The following is a 14,654-nucleotide window of genomic DNA, read 5'->3' as shown; positions in this document are numbered from 1 at the left end:
TTAAAAAATAATAATCTTTGCTAAGGCAGGCAGGCCCAAGAAAGTGAAGTTTCGAAAAAAGGGGGTTAATCTTTGGAAACCGTTGGACTAATAAATGAAAATTATTATTAAAATATGTTTCATTAACCTCTCTTGGACGTGAGTTACGGTTATGCCCTCTTTTAAGGGGTTTGGAGGCATTTTGGGTTGATTCCAGAACTTGATTTTGCTCATTTCTTTGTTATTTTTTAGAGGCTGCCAAACCTGTGGAGAAGGAGACCCAAGAACGGGAGTTTGCAGGTTTCCAGGGAGACCCAAGAATGGGAGTTTGCAGGTTTCTAGGAAGGCTAAGGATGGGAGTTTGAAGCCATTCCATGTGCATGCTCATACAGAGTTTGCCTTTGTGCTGTATAGTGCAGATTTGTGGGTTTTTGGGTGTGTTTTTTTGTATGAGTTTGGTGTTTTCAGTTGAGTATTTCATATCAGTTTGGGTTGCTGCTGTATTTCAGACTTCAAGATGTTAAAATAGAGCTGAATATATGTATTGGGACGTGATTAAACTTCTGAGATAGATTATTAATATTTTTGTGGTGTTTCCGGGTATTTTTGTGTTAATTTCGAGAGTCCGATGAGCATTGTTTTTGTCCTCCGTTTGGGAGCTATTGTGTGCATGTTATACAGATCTAAAAATGTCATTTTATAGGCTGTTATGCTGCTCAAATTTTTGTTAAAATATCCATTTTCAGATTTATTAATAATTTGTGAAGTTGTGAAGCTTTTGACACTATTTCTGGCATACCCGATTTGGGGTTTCTTGAGAAATTTGGTGGATCTTTGTGATATTAGTTGTTTGATCTTGAAAATCTGATTAGAGGCGTAAAATATCATATAAAATCAGAGAAAGGGACATTTCAGTGGTATCAGAACCATGATCTTGCCAGCCTGAGGGTTTTTAGAAGTTTGCATGTCAATTTTGAGAACTACCCAAATCTTGCATGTGATAATTTATGGTTGCATGTTGCTTCTAATCAGCTACATGTCAAAATTTATGGTTGCATGCTACTTCTAATCATTTGCATGTTAGTTCTTAGTGAATTTGGTGGTTGTAGAAGTTTTCATGTCAGTTTTGACAACTACCCAGATTTTGCATGTCAGTTTTGACAACTACCCAGATCTTGCATGTCATAATTTATGATTGCATGTTGCTTCTAATCAGCTGCATGTCAAAATTTATGGTTGCATGCTACTTCTAATCATTTGCATGTTATTTCTTGGTGAATTTGGTGGTTGCATGTTGCTTCTAATCAGTTGCATGTCAAAATCTATGGTTGCATGCTACTTCTAATCATTTGCATGTTAGTTCTTGGTGTTTGAAGAAGTTATATCCTATTGGGGTTACACTCTACTTTATCCAGAATGGATAGGTATAGTACAAAGTCTCAAAGGACACGATCTTGGATAATTGATATCCAGAGTCAAAACAGTAGAAAGGATGGTTATTTAGACATTCGAGATAAACTTATGAAAATAAGCCATGACATGTCTGAACAGTTGGTTGAGCACCACGGTATAATGAATGACATATTGTTCGACCCAGCTAAGGTGGATAAGTTGACTGGATTTTTATTTGGCAGATTTTCTCACAAGACAGATGACACAATTCCCAAGAACTTGCATGAGGAGTTTGAGAAACTAGCTGATAGCCAGGTAGAGGTCTTAGATTCTACTCTACCACAAGAGGTGGTGGGAAAGGATATTACACAGATTGATAGTAACGGTCAGCTTGATACTCAAATTGAGACAATTGTTTACAGGTCGTCAAAGGGTGATGCCATAGGTATTCAGGATGGTATAGTTACAACAGGCAGTGACTACAATGTAGTGGGTTCAGATGATGATTATGAGGATGTTGTTGTGCAGGATGGTGAGATACCTGGTAGAGATGAGCAGACATTGAGCATTCATGACTTTGCTGAGAAAGAGTACCAGGCACAGTTAGATGCTTCATCACATGAGGTTGAGGCTGGTAGTACTTCACATGATTTGTTTAGCCAACTGAAGGTGAACAAAGATAGTATTGTGACTTCATTATCTCATCATGACAGGTATGTGGAGTTGGTATTGGTCATATTACTCAGGTGAGGAGTTTGCTTGAGTTACCAGTTGATTCTAGTTTACGGATATGGACTCGAGATTGTTATATTGGCATTTGGGATTCAGTTGACTGGAGATCTTTAACACTTTTTGGTAGCAGTGTTTGTTTGGGTGCTATCATGGATTTGATTAGCAGATTACACGTTGTTGTCTTTTCTTGTGCCAGTATCTTGTTTGATGTTGGTATTAGTTTTTATACACCGATGTTGGGCTTTGTTCATATATCCAGTCGACCATACTTGCTGGAATGTGTTGATGATATTTCATATTTGGCAGTTTGTATAGATGAGTCCCAAGATCATATTGGCATTGATGACATCCAGGAGGATGCAGTGGGCAATTTTGAAGACTTAGTTTCCTTGGGTATAGAGGAGTTGGACAATAATGCTAATGTTTTTGATACTCCGTATGTTGATATGAGCTTTAGATTTGATTCACAGGATATGGATGGTAATACTCTAGAGACTAGTAACTTTGAGGATACTCCTTTAGACAGTGCATCAGAGCAGGTTTGTAGGAAACAATCAAGCCAGTGCCATCATGTGTCTAATCAGTTGAGAGTTAGTGACCGAGACATTGCTATCACTTGCCAGCATTTCGATGCTGCTCGTCAGTTGTTAGCAGTTTATGGATGGGGTTCTCCTACTAGTGATGAGTAGGGAGGCAGTTATCTTTCCTTGATAGAGTTCCACTCTTTATGGGAGGCTATCCAAATTCTGAGATAGGATTATATGTAGTTGGTAGCCGACAAAGATTATCTTATGGAGTGGGGCAGTACAACATATGATGCATTGTTGGCCAAGGAAGATGAGGTGAGTGAGCTTACTGAGCAGCTTGAGGTGACTTCTGAGATTCTTGAGAGTACATAGTTGGCTTTCAAGGAGTCATAGTTTCATTTGGCTAAGGTGACCATGGAGTTAGAGCGACTACAGTCTTTACCTGATTCTATACAGTCACAAGCTGTGGTGTTTGGTGATCCAAGGATGTCCATGGCTGAGATTATCAGAGACAGTGGAGATGGGGATGCATCCATTCTTGATACTAACATTGGCATATCAGGTTCATTCCCATTAGAGTCAGGTTTAGTTGAGTTGGGTGTTGTAGCAGATTGTTGTATGCCTGACATAGTGGTGGCCTCTAGTACTGATGACATGAAGACTAGAGATGTATCAAAGATCATGTGTGATGTTGGTGAGTCAACAGTTGGCATGGTTCCTGCTAGTAATACTACTCCCTTGGTGATATCTTTGGAGGTAGTAGTTAGTTCCAACATGGTTAATGATCAATTGCAGTTAATTTCATCTAGATTACAGTCTGAGCCACTGACTGAGATTGGCGAATTCTATCGGCATTACACTGTGAGGTATGCTCATCAATTTACCTTTGATGACCATGTTGATGAGATGATGATACAAAGATGTACTTTGGTTCCTAGTGCTTATCATCAGTTATGGGACAGTTTGATGCCTCAAGATGAGAGTTGTGATGGGCATGACATGGTGATAGGTTCTGCAATTGACAGCTTGATAATATGTGACTTAGAGCAGGAGTTTGGGAGTGATGCTTCAGTGGGTGTTGTTATTGATTCTACTCTTTTGGCTATGACATCTCCTGACTTAGCTAGTGATCACTCATAGTGGGTTGTATCACTTGTTCATGGTGAGCTGTTGATTGAGGTTGGTTTTTTTAATCAACATTATATTGTAGGGTATGTACATTAGTTAGCATTTGATCCTTGTTTTGAGGAGTTGATGGCAGGAAAATTTGGTTTGGATTCCATTTCTTACTCTTTATTTTGTAATGTCTTTTCACCATCAACAGTGCATGGGAGTTATGGTTATGAGATAGTGGCCGGTGATTTGCAGAGTTGTGTTGACTGCAGGAGTTGTACAATGTGTGGATTCTCCATACTTGGTACAGTTTCATTCGAGAGCGTTCACCATTGTTGTAGAGTTGGATTGTACATTCTGTATAGGCCAGTGGGATGCGTTGATGGTATTTACTATGTTGGTAGTTTGATTTGTCCACTTTACTTGGGTTCTGATGTTCTAAGAGTTTGTGTCTCACGAGTTTTTGATTGTGGTTGTGGTGATTTTGGAGTTTGGTTGAGCTATAATTGTCAGTTTGATTATGGATTCCTCTTGGTCATATTGCAGAGGATATTGCAGGAGCCTGTGTTAATTGGTAGTAGTATAGTTCATGACTACATTTGGGATCCAGGTGGATTGATTAGTTTATTGTTCAGCCATTGCTTGAGGACAAGCAATGTTTGGGAGGGGAGGACTTGTCATGTCCCCTTTTCAAATAATTAAAAAATAATAATCTTTGCTAAGGCAGACAGGCCCAAGAAAGTGAAGTTTCAAAAAAAGGGGGTTAATCTTTGGAAACCGTTGGACTAATAAATGAAAATTATTATTAAAATATGTTTCATTAACCTCTCTTGGACGTGAGTTACGGTTATGCCCTCTTTTAAGGAGTTTGGAGGCATTTTGGGCTGATTCCAGAACTTGATTTTGCTCATTTCTTTGTTATTCTTCAGAGGCTGCCAAACCTGTGGAGAAGGAGACCCAAGAACGGGAGTTTGCAGGTTTCCAGGGAGACCCAAGAACGAGAGTTTGCAGGTTTCTAGGAAGGCTAAGGATGGAAGTTTGAAGCCATTCCATGTGCATGCTCATACAGAGTTTGCCTTTGTGTTGAACAGTGCAGATTTGTGGGTTTTCGGGTGTGTTTTTTTGTATGAGTTTGGTGTTTTCAGTTGAGTATTTCATATCAGTTTGGGTTGCTGCTGTATTTCAGAATTCAAGATGTTAAAATAGAGCTGAATATATGTATTGGGATGTGATTAAACTTCTGAGATAGATTATTAATGTTTTTGTGGTGTTTCTGAGTATTTTTGTGTTAATTTCGAGAGCCCGATGAGCATTGTTTTTGTCCTCCGTTTGGGAGCTATTGTGTGCATGTTATACAGATCTGGAAATGTCATTTTATAGGCTGTTATGCTGCTCAAATTTTTGTTAAAATATCCATTTTCAGATTTATTAATAATTTGTGAAGTTGTGAAGCTTTTGGCACTATTTTTGGCATACCCGATTTGGGGTTTCTTGAGAAATTTGGTGGATCTTTGTGATATTAGTTGTTTGATCTTGAAAATCTAATTCGAGGCGTGAAATATCATATAAAATTAGAGAAAGGGACATTTCATACTCATCTATGCGTGCAAAATTGTATTGGTGAAATAATTGGGCAAAACTCATTCGCGGTCGAAGGAGAAACATTTATTCATCACAACTAAGTTTCAATCTTTCTATCGCAGTGCATGGACTTGCTGTAGTCCAATTCTTGGCCACAACTCATTGTGGATACTTATGTTGACAAGTCCTTCCTCGAGGGGAATACTTTGGAGGATACCATAAGGTCATACAACCTTTATATTGGTGAGGCTTATGTTGTCAGTATTGTACCATAGTCGATGCTCAAGGACAATAATAACATGAGATTAATATTGAGAACTGTAATGGACTATATAGTGAATGCTCATGAGGATAATGTCAATACTCTTTCAAAAGCATGCATCGATAGTGCTAGAACACTTTGAGAAAAGTTTAATGAACATTGCAGATTTGATTAAATACCTCCTCTTTGATGTCCAATTTCACAATCTTGCATGTGCAACCTGCAAATGTTTGATATGCGAGATTAATCAAGGTGTTATGAAAGAGGGATGAGATAGTGTTAAGGAAGAGGGATGTAATACTATTAACTGCCATCTTGTCTATGCCATTTTTTGTTGTGCTAGTTTTGTAAACAATGAGTGGACTTTACCATTGCACTACTTAATATTTTCTATTTCACTTGTATGTACAACAACTAACTTTCATTCATTGTTATGTAATAAAAACTTTTAAAATTATATAATGTTGTTGATTTCTAATGCTTGACTCCTATTCTCTAAATGTCAATTTGTCCATGCATATAGTCAATGTCAAATTTGTAATGCATACAGTAAATTCAAGCTTCACAAGGGATATAATAAAAATGAATGTGTGTATACGTGTTTTTATGTGTTCGTGTGGATGCATATTTGTGTATGTATATATGCGTGCAATTAACTTTTTAATTATGTATGTGTGTATATATATGTGTATTCACATGGATGCATATTTATGTATGTATGTATATATGTGTGCAATTGAACTTTGCAATTATGTATGTGTACATATATATGTATGGGTTCACATGGATAAATATTGTTGTATTGAATCATGCACATGTCAATTTGAAGTTTACGTAAATGTAACATTGCAGTATGTCAATATTAATTTTATTGGTGAACCTTGCATCATTACCTTTTCATGCTTATATTTGCCTTTGACAATATTGTCAGTTTATATGTTTCATTGTGTTGCATATTTATGCATGTATGTATATATGTGCACAAATGGATGTACAATTGTGTATGTGTGTGTCTCTATGTATGTATAAATGTCTGCATAATATTCTATGTATGCTTATGTTACTGTGGATGTGTATGTATGTACACATATATATGATTTCATGCAATGTTAATATATTTATAAATGAATTTTTTTTGTTCAGATTAATGTGTAAACATTAAAGGAAGTGCAAGATTATCATGCATGTAGTAAGTGAATGATAAATTTATGTTAGAATTGTTGCTTCTACTCGTTGTTGCACCAATTTGTAGCTACATGAGGCAGCAAGGACTTCAACATCACTTGCTGATTGTTAAAGGCCCATGTACATGTATTTTTCAACACTACCATTTAAGTACTACTAAACCATGTTTATTAACACTCCATATTTTTTGGAAAATAATAATCTTACTGCTTAATATGAAATGTTTTTCTTACATACATTACATGTGAATCACCAATAAATTTTGTTTCTACATACGCTTAATTGACAAGTAGCCTTGTACGAGAGGGTAGTAGTTTGAACAAAAATCACAACCAATATACAAATGAAGTCTTCTAGACTTTACTAAGGCCACGAAACCAGTTGAATGCGTTAAACTTTGAAGTTGAATACTATTTTTTTGCCCTGGTCTATATTGCTCATTTTCAAATCAACATTAGTAAGTTGCATTGCATATGTCATTGCGTGCATAATAAAATTGCATAAGTACTTACATTGCACATGTCATTGCATAAGTAGTTACATTAGACATGTCATGGCTTAAATGCTTACATTGCATATGTTATTGCTTATATAGTTACATTGCATAAATACTTACATAGAATGAATATGTAAAAGAATAGTCATTACTCTATGCACAGTCATTGCATTACTCAAATTCATGCATAAATACTTACATGCAATGAATAATCATTACTAAGTTGCATTTAATTCAATTTTTCATACAATTGTACTATGTATGAAGACTTAAATCGTCAAAGATAATATGTGGATGTAAAAATGACTATACAAATGCATACAATATTTGTATCATGGTGTGTATGTGACCTATTCTCAATGAATACCCAACTATTACCATTTCATTTGTATAGCATTGTCATAATTTATTCAATTCATGTAGTCATACGTAACCATACTATTTCTTAAAAAATACCAATATATGTATGCATACATATGAATGCATAAGTAAGAAAGTGTTCATATGTATGTGTATGTATGTATGTATGTATATATGTATGCTTACAATTCTCAGTGCATGGTAGTCTCAAACAAATATGTTAGGATAACATAGCATAAATAATTACATTGCACATGTCATTGATGACATAATTACATTGTAAATGTCATTGCATAAATAGTTATATTGCGCATGTCATTGAATAAGTAGTTAGATTACATATATCATTGCATAGATACTTACATTGCATATGTCATTGATTAAATAGATACATTGCATAAATAATTAGATTGCATCTGTCATTGTTTAAGAAGTTAAATTGCATAAATAGATACATTACATATGTTAGTGCATAAATAGTTATATTTGTTTGAAACTGTCATGCAATGAGAGACATGATGATATGCATTTGTTTACTTGTATTGGATTGTATTGACTACATTCATTGTTATGTTATCATTGATGACAACAATTATTTAGATTGTTAAGTTTATTGTTAGTTGTATTCATTGATTCAAAGTAGACATTGACTGTATTCTAATAACAATACACCATGACCAACAATCAAACCATTAGCACAATGGTAGTAAATTTAAACAGTAATGTCGAAATGGTTTAGTTCACATTAAAAATAAGTTTTTCTTAGATATTTTAAATACATCACCAACCTTTATCGATTTCAAAAAATTGGAAGTTCTCTCAACTGCTTCAATTGCCATCAGTTGTTCATAAAACTAGAAAAGGGAATAAGTGTCACGCTCCCAATCCCAACTTCCTGCTCTCTACTACTAGGAGATGTGTGCAACATAGGAGTCGAATGCACCAACTTAGCAAGGATCTTCACTAGTTCATTGTTACCTTCAACATTTGTTGCCAAATGCGGTGACAGTGGCTGGGGTTGCACTTGTTGAGCAAGAAGATCTACTAATATGGGGATTAGAGCATTGAACATATTAGCAAGTTCTTTATGCTGCGGAGGAAGTGATGTGTAGGCGTACTAATTGACTCTAGGGCTGGTGCATTTACATCTCCTTCCATTGGTGTTGTCACTATAATTGTTGTAACTGTGGAAGGTGCACCTCCATTGTTCGTTCTATGCCTCTTTCAAATATTTGGATTGTCCTCTCTTTCTTTCCTCTTCTACTCCTTCAGTGTAACCTTCTCTACAATTCATTTATCCATCTCGATAACATCTATGATCCTTTGTCCCTGTCTCTCAGCCCTTAAAATCTCATTTGTTGCAACATTTGCATGTCTCTAAACTTTCCTCTCCTTGATATGCTTCTTCCTGCAAAGTGCATTGGCTTCCAGCTGCTTCTTAGTCTCTTCTTGCTTCCTTATTTGCTCAACATACTCATCTGATGTAAGCATCTACTAGTTCCTACTTAGACGAAGTGCCCCAGCTTGCGCACCTCTCATAGAAGCCTACATCCTTTGCACCAATTTTTGTAGGAATTTATTGGTTGAACTATTGCATTGTTCTTCATCGAATGGTGTACAATATACAAAATCAACATCTCCATCATAGTTTTTTTCAGTTTGGGTTTCAACAAATTGCTGACTATCAATTTAATCCCAATCACCACCATCTACAAAGTAGTAGATGACCTTCTCGGGGTCAACAAGTGGCGAGGATGACATTGAAAGGGAAACATCATCATCCCCACAAGTGATTGGGTGCCCAATGTTTGTGGTGGCCTCCTCCAGCCAATTTGGTTGAGAAGCTTGCATTGGAAAGCTCAATCCAACATTAATGTTTTCTCTTTGGTCAAGGTTTGCTGGCCTATAACAGCCTATTGGCTAGTCCTAGTTTGTTGGTTGGCCAGTCTAAGGTGAATTGGTAATTGGTCCCTCAATGTTTTCTGCATAACCCTTTAATAGAGTGTTGATTGATTCATTTGGGTAGCTATTGATTTGCATGAAGGATTCAACAACAATTGCCCCCCCCCCCCCCCCCCCCCCCAACATTGCAACTCATCAATATTTCCATCAACAACAACAGTTGCTTTTGATCCTTGTTCACCATCGTCATCAATAATGAAACACTCTCTTGGGCCCATATCATGCACTGATGCATCTTTGTTCAAAGGCCATACCCCTGTCCTGCAAAAACCACTCATGATATTACCAGGTGTAAGTGTCAATTTGGAGGCCTTGTTGGATAGCGTTGTCAACTTCTCATGACCAATATCAATTGGAGGGTTCCTAGCCAACCATGCGTTCTAAATATGTTTGAAGTAACATTTGAATGGTGAGAAAAAACTAACCTCCAACAGATGACACCTATGGATGGTATGTGTTACAAGTGTCACAAAATCTATGCCCAGCTGCCTTGCTTTGCCAATTATTTGCCATGTCATATGGATACCATGACTGTAAAAAACTATAAGACATCTGTTTGAGAGAGACACCCATGGGGAATTGTTCTTGCAAAGTGGTCCAACCAATTCAAGAACAATTATTTTGTCATCCATGCATGTTCTTGTACTAACAGGAAAGCCCCAAACTCACAATTGACAATGTAGTTTTTTATGTCTCTTGGCCTTGAACAAATAAAAATTGGGTGTGCATTGACTAGCAATGTTACAACATGCTAGAATAGTGATCCATTCCCTGCTTTTTGCTATGATCTAGACAAAATTTCTAGCCCCCAATTCTGTAATTACTCTCATTCCACAATTATGACCTACTTGCACTCCCATCTCATCATAGTTTCAAATTTTGGTCGATCTGTAATTGTGTAGGTCGTACATTCTTTCTAGGTTGTCATAGAAACATTTTACCACATCGAGACAAAGCATAATGGTTCTGTCTATGTCCACCCTTTGTATTGTTTTGATGGCCAAGTCCTTGTGTTGATGTTTGAATCCAAGCCACCATGATTTGCCTAACGTTCTATTCGTAAAAGGCTTAACCTCCCTGCTGTGATTTGGAAAACCGTTTGTTGCAAGTTGACAACCTGTACACCTATGCTCACTTGAGACATTTGTTTGCACCATTGAACACCATCCAATTCCTCTTCCTCTATTAGCACTATTTTGGATCCCCTCACCTTTGTCATAGTGACACCATACAACCATGCCCTCAAACTGAATGGAGGTATTCCCCACTTCTTCGCTATAGCCCAAGTTGAGCTCTTCCTTTCTCATTGCTGACAATTGCAGCTTCCATGTCCTCCTGAGTCCACAATTTTTTTGTGCCTTGACAAGAAAAACCAATTTGTGTTATATTTCCAACACTATCATCATGTGCTCCATTGGCCACAATAGCAACTTATGCCATAGGTGCAATTGTTATAGGAGACAATACTTTTGGACCTGCAACAATAACATAAACAGGTTATGCATTTGTCAAACTAAGACCAGGAGACACTCTTATAGTTCCACAATATCCTCTTAACGTCCTTGATCCTTTTGGTCTACTTCTCTCCCTTACTGTACTTTTATTATTTCCTGTACTTGTATCCTTTGACTATTTTTTGCATGCCATGACTGTCAATTTACTACGAACAACAATGTTGGACACTGCACATAGATTCAGTGACATGACAAGACAATGCAAACTTGTTATGGAAAGAATGTTAGCCAAAGAATGGAAAGTAGCAGATTGAAAACCGAAGCAATGCATAGAATGCATGTGAGTTGATGAATAGATACATTCTTATACATATGCATACAACAGATTTCATTAGGAAAAAAACATTTAGAAAATGGTACCTCGAGGAATGCATATAGTTAATGTCAACTTCGTAGATCGTACAAGTCATATGAACTTTACAGGGCATACAATAACTACAAACTTAACAATTCAAACAATCAATGTCAACTTAACAATGCACACAATCAATGCCAACTGACCAATGCATACATTGATAATGCATGTAGTTACTTGAATGAGGCAGTGCAATCAAATAGATGTATGCAAATAAGTATATTCAAGGTGGCCTTCAAATGAATGAAAAATTAAGAAAGGTCACAAGCAAGGTAAGTATTCCAAATGAGGGTGGCGGGAAGCGCAAGTGGGTGCTTAAGTTTTTAGAATAAAAGTATGAGGAAGACAATGATGAACATGAGCAAATCCACATACTTTAAATGAAGAGTGGGAGAAATTGTGGAGATACACAAATACTACAACAACAAGTAATGATAAAATCGACAATGTAAACTATTTCTTTACCATTTCTTCTAATTATTTATTTTTGTCAAATATCATTCAATGATGTGAAGGTGGAAATACTGAAACATAGAACAATGGAAAGATTGAATCACAAAAGCACAATATATAACTGCTCTATATTTGGGACAATGTAGACAATTACTTGACCATTTTGACTACTAATTTGTTTCTACTAATGCACATTCAACGATTAAAAACTCTTAAATCATCATAAACCCTTAACCTTAATGATTACACACCCTTCAATCACATCCCGAAATCGTTAACTACAAACCAATTATCATTTCAAAGAATCCCTTTTACATTTCATTTATTTTCATTACCCTTTTCCTATAATGATATCTTTCATTGACATTATTAGTTGCAACAAAACCAAAAAAAATTGATTAAAACACAGTAAAAACAATGATTTTGTTAAAAATATTGAAGAAAATTATAAACACAAGAAAAACCCCATATTTCTGCGGAAACCTGCAAGATACTTCAAACATTTGCAAAAAACACAACAGAAAAAAATGATTATATTGACATTCTATACTATATCTTTACCATTTTATCAAATTATTACTTTCTTTTACATTGCATGCAATCATTTCATGACAAAACTCCAAAGACATACAAAGGAAACTATAGAATAATCATGGAAATACTAAGTCAATGATAAATACCAACGAGATATTGTCACTTCATGATTTCTCCCCTCAAATGCAAAAGAACACGGTTGAGTGAAATGGGAGATACAAAAGTGGGGGGAAGCATTGGCGGGAACTCTACGAGTGACTTCTACACGACAAAAATGAATCGATTTAGGATAAATTTGCCTTAGTAAATGGGTTAATTGCTGGTGGTAACATGTCATTTGGTGAATGGTAATATGTGTCACCGTGCAAGGTAATAGGGTCAACCATGGTCAAGTTAGGGTCATGGTGGGGTGTAATAACATGGGGTTTTGATCTTTGCTAGGGACTGTGTTTTAATTAAAATGACCCCATCGCCACCTTTTCTACCCAATGGTCGGGTTCACATTATAAAGTCAACATTCATTGACACAAAAACAATTACTAATTGGATATATTCTGTTTCTTTATCCAACATTCTTTTTCAATGCATACATTGGATACCTATGATAGTAGTTGGCTGAAATGTACATGTCTAGACCATTACAAATTCAATTGAGGAAAATGTTATGATAGGTGTGTAATGTATTCGTTGACAAGATTGCACAAATGAAGAGGGCATTTTTAGGTATTCATTGAGAACATGACAAAAACAAGAGAGCAATGTGAAATCATGGACTACAATGATCACAACTAAAGTAGAATGACAAGTTCATGAATTCATTGATGACATTAGATTACTTAATTTCCACTGTGCAGAGTTAGTTTTGTAATGTATTCATTGGCAAAAATGCGAATACATCATAAAACTAATTGTGCATTTTGCACGGTTAACTACATTTCATTACTGAAAACATCACCTAATTAATTGGACATAATGTGTTGTTAGTTTTGTAATGTACTGATTTACAATGTTATATTAATGAACACAGAATAGTTGGGTATTCATTTAAAATAGTAGAGAAGTCAGACGACACAATGAATATAACTTTGGGGGATTAATACAATGAATACAACTTTGTAGAATGAGCAATATATATATCATTAATGAATACATCACAAAACTAAATGTGCATTATGCAGATTCGCTTTAGTATTCTAGTCATTGACAACTTAGTAATGTAGTAAAACCTAACAAAATCCCAATGTTGTAATGTAGTGATTGAGAACATTCATTTTTCCAATGTAGTTAATGACACATTAGTAACCAAAAGTAAGGCGTTAATAGGGATATAGTATTGAACATATGTGAAGCAAGCACATAAAACATTGATTAACCGGTAAACTTTGAAAACAAACATGAATAACTTGCACTAAATTTGGACGACAATGACAACAATAACAAAAAATAAATAGGATGACAATGACATAAGAAAGACATATAGTTTTCAACTTACGTTAAGCACCACCATAAAGCATTCATTAAGCTTAAACACTAAGCAATCAAAAACATTAATTAAGCATGGATTGTAAATAGTGAGAGCATCAAAAGTTTAAAATAATCGTGCAATAAAAGCTATTAAAATGGAAAAAAAAACTTGGTTTTAACTTTATGTTAGCCTGCATTTTGCATAGGATAATAGGGAATAAGCAGGATTAAACAAAGAGAGATACATTAATAGTGACAATGAAGCATTCACTTAGTAGTCAAAGTGGTAAAATTGGATAAATTATGTTATTTAGAAGTAGTAAAAGCAGTAACAATGGATAAAATATATTATTCACAAGCGATCAAATTGCAAACAAATCATGGACCATACACTTAAGAGGCAAACCAGTAAATGTAGATTAAAAATGTGATTTAGAAGCAGTCAAAATCAGTTAAAAAGATGCATAATAAGCACTAAAACTTGTAAAAGAATGTGCATTCAAACCACTAAAATAGGAAATAAAACTGGAAAATAACATGCATTGGAACCACTAAAATAGGTCAAATAGGAAATAAACATGAACTAAATAGTACATTACCAACCTGAACAAACAAAGAATTTTCAAAGATATTAACATGGTACTGTATTGTTCTTATAGGAATTTTTTCATAGAAGGAATGATTTGTCAATTTGAATTTTGAATTGTGGTGGGAAGTGATTGGTTATTTCATACAATGAATTGCA

This window comes from Cupressus sempervirens, chromosome 10, assembly GCF_028749045.1.
Source record: "Cupressus sempervirens isolate cs-2001-9-10 chromosome 10, ASM2874904v1, whole genome shotgun sequence".
Classification (NCBI taxonomy): Eukaryota; Viridiplantae; Streptophyta; class Pinopsida; order Cupressales; family Cupressaceae; genus Cupressus; species Cupressus sempervirens.
This window is presented reverse-complemented; position numbering follows the sequence as displayed.